The sequence below is a fragment of the Euphorbia lathyris genome, chromosome 10 (assembly GCF_963576675.1).
Source record: "Euphorbia lathyris chromosome 10, ddEupLath1.1, whole genome shotgun sequence".
NCBI classification, from domain to species: domain Eukaryota; kingdom Viridiplantae; phylum Streptophyta; class Magnoliopsida; order Malpighiales; family Euphorbiaceae; genus Euphorbia; species Euphorbia lathyris.
Window position 1 is genome coordinate 21,739,737 of NC_088919.1, and position 3,820 is coordinate 21,743,556.

General features: G+C 29.8%; 1 pseudogene; it reads right to left on the reverse strand.

Moving 5' to 3' along the window:
* Positions 1-845: 845 nt before the first annotated feature.
* LOC136208051 (uncharacterized) lies at positions 846-3,345 on the reverse strand (annotated as a pseudogene).
* Between the last annotated feature and the right edge of the window lie 475 nt (positions 3,346-3,820).

Consider the following 3,820-nt stretch of genomic DNA (forward strand, 5'->3'; position numbering starts at 1 on the left):
CATAAAAATCTTAGGTTCTGTTTGGTAAATAGTTGTTAGCTGATTTTGTAAACTTAACTAATTGCTAATAGCTGTTTGTATAAAATAACAAATAAAGATAATTGTATTTAATGCCTATATTTTATTTGGGGTTAAAAAGTAATAATTAGGAGAAAAATATCATTCAAAAGAGATAAAACAATAAACTAATTGAAAAAACACATAAAACTAGTTTTTTTGGACTCAATAAGCTATTTCATACATTTATTTATCAAACACTATTAGTAGAGGTGGCAATTTCTGACACGAAAACACGATTACAGAGCCAACCCGACTGACACGACACGATTGACACGAAAATCATTTTTCTAGCATTTATAACATATAAAACCATATGGAACATAAATATGAGATAACACGATTTTGACACGAAACACGGTAATTGCCAGGTCTAACTATTAGAGATTTGATTAGTCAAAACATTTAAAGTGGCTCAAAACTTTACCAAAAAGTTCTTCACCAAACAGGGGTTCAAAACTTTAATTTTACCTCAAAAACTCTTCACCAAACAGGGTTTTAATCTTGGAGTATATTACAAATTGGGATAAACCTTGTTTTTATTAGTAGACTTACAAAATGAATGATTTTAATTGCACTTATTTTTAACCATTAGATATGCATAATTAATATATGTATCTCTCTTAATGTCTACAACTTCATTCCATATTTTACAATTTTCAAAGACTTTCAAACTTCCATCCTCTTCTTTCATAATTGCACCATGATCAGGCCCGTCTTAAATATTTACGGGACCCTGTGCGAATACAACCAAGTCTCAATACAATTTTAAGCTAATATAAAAAAAATTACTTAAAAAGTACTATCCTTTTAACACTTTTTGAAGCAAAATCATCAACCAAGTCTTCATATTCTACTTTCTCCAAAAGATCATTCTCAATCGCTATCAATGCTAATCCATTAAGTTTTTCTTGTAACATTGTGGATCGCATATAGGACTTCAATAACTTCAATTTTGAAAAGCTTCTCTCTGTGGATGCAACAGTCGCAGGAATAGTCAACAAAATTCTATATGCAATCATTGTATTAGGAAAACAATCTAAACCTTTCAGAAATATCAAAATATCAATAGGTCTTATTATATCTCGAGGCAAAAGTTCTCTAAATAACTTTAACTCCACAAATAATTCATTTCCATCAATATCAGGCTGCTCATTAAATTTAAGTGCATTTTCCAATTGTATACAAGAAGACTTCAAACTCATATCATTCGATGATTCCAACTTGTGAGAAGTAAATAAAAAACCAAAGATACTTTCATATTCTACATATTGTTCAAACCTTCTATTAAGAGAACTGATGGCTTGATCAACAATGTAAAGAAAGTATTTCACTCTAAATGATTCCTCTGCAGAGAGGAGAGTAACTGATGAAGTAGATGGATTCTCATCAAAATGTTTTTTTTTCGAATTTCACGCCTTTGAGGAAATATAGGTTCATTGTTCATTTCAATGGCAAGTTCTTTGGCACTATTTAAGGCATCATAAAAACCAGTTTCTCTATATCCCTGAAAAAATGAAATCAATCCTTTTATTTTTTCAATAGCCACATCAATAAGCATATCCTTTGATTGTAAAACCTTGCTAACCAAATTAATTGCACATAATATTTTATACCAAATGATTATTGCAATTAAAAACTCAAAAACACCAAGCTCATTAGTTGCTAAAGATTTTGCTTCACTTTTTACTTTAGAATCATTATCATTATCTCCTACTTGAAGTAAAGCTTCTCGTATTGCTAACATTTGAAATCTTATAGCTTTAACACTATCAACACGACTCTCCCAACGAGTAGATGACAATGACTTTTGAATTAATCCTTTTACATTGTCTTTTAAAATTTCCATCTCTTAATAGAACATGCAAAAATTGTATATATGCGTTGTATAACTCCAAAAAAGTCTCTAGCTTTACCACACGTATTAGCCATATCACATAATGTCAAGTTTAGACTATGGCAACCACAAGGAGTATAAAAAGCTCTAGAGTTTATTTCCAAAAGTTTCTTTTGTACTCCTTGATGTTTTCCTTTCATATTTGAACCATTATCATAACCTTGTCCTCACACATCAAATATATCAAGATCAAGATTTTTCAATTCATTTTGTAAAACATTAAAAAGCCATTCGCCTGTTGTATCATTCACATTAAAAAATCCTAAAAATGATTCCTCAATCCTAATATGATTTGAAGAGACATTCACGTATCTTAATATCAAAGATATTTTCTCTTGATGGCTAACATCGGGAGTACAATCAAGTATAATTGAAAAATATTTTGCTTGTTTTATAGTTTGAATGATCTTAGATTTAATTGCAGAACCAAGCAAAAGTATTAACTCATTTTGGATGGTATGACCTAGATAATGATGATAAATATCATTATTAGAAATACGTCTCACATGTTCTTGGACAACTGGATCAAACTCTACCAACATTTCAATTAAACCCAAAAAATTACCATTACTATTTTGGTACAATTTTCCATTAGAACCACGAAATGCTAAATTATGCTTAGCAAGAAATTTCACTATTGATATAATTCTTTGCAAGACTCTCTTCCAATGATCTTTTTCTTTATCCATTTGTATTTGAACCGTTTTATCAATAGTTTGATTCTTTTGAAATCTTAAACGTAAATCATACCAAGTTGCCATATTTTTAACATGATCCAAGCTTGTCTCATGTTCTCTAAGTCTTAAGCTAATATGCCCCCAATCTGCAAAACCTTCATTTGTTAATTGACCTCTACCAAATCCTTTTTTAAATATTTTACCACAAAAACAAAATACTTTATCAAGCTCTTTCGAATAAACAAGCCAATCTCTATCACACTTCTCTCCATTTGATAAAATTTTAGTAAATAAGTTAGAAGTAAATCGCCTAAAAAATTTATCTATAGGACCTTTCACGATGGACAAATCTCTTTTAGGGCCCTTTTGTACTAATAAATCAATCATTTTAGAATCAAGACCATCCCAAGTTCTTGGATCATATATATTATCAATGGACATATCATCAGCATAATCATTATGAATCGGCACATCATCAACATTATCACTCTCAATACAAACATCATCAGCACAATCATTACGAATAGGCACATCATCAACATTATCACTCTCAATAGGAACATCACTAGCACAATCATTATGAATAGCTACGTCATCAACATTCTCATTCTCATTCTCATTAGGCATATCATGGACATTTTCCGCATTTACATTACCATTCTCAGTTTCAACAACAATATTATCATTCTCAATACTTAGCACAATATTAACCATTACATTTTAATTTTCAAGAGAAACTTGTGACTTTTCTAATGAATTTATCAAGAGCACCTCTTTGTGACTCAATTAACACTTCAATTTTTTTTTCATGCGTTTTTCATATCCAGACTCATATTTTCTACCTTTAGGAGGCATAATTGAAAAACTCAAAGCGACGTCTCAAGAATTCAATAATCAATACAAAGGAAATAATAAGAATGTGAAAAATTGTAAATAAAAATGCTAAGTGGATCGAAACAACTTGGAAAGGCCGAAGCTTCAAAGTTCATCAATGAAATGTCATTGCCATGTCTCCATCGATTCTCTTGAAGCAAAATTAATCTAAAAAAGAACTAATTAATTAATGAAGAGGTAAAACTTTAAGCAAATAATTAATTGTAATCTGTAAATATAAAGTTAACAAACATTTGGAATGTAATCCTTTTGGAAATGTACAAAAAAAAAGAGTAAAAAAATGAAGATGTCTAAA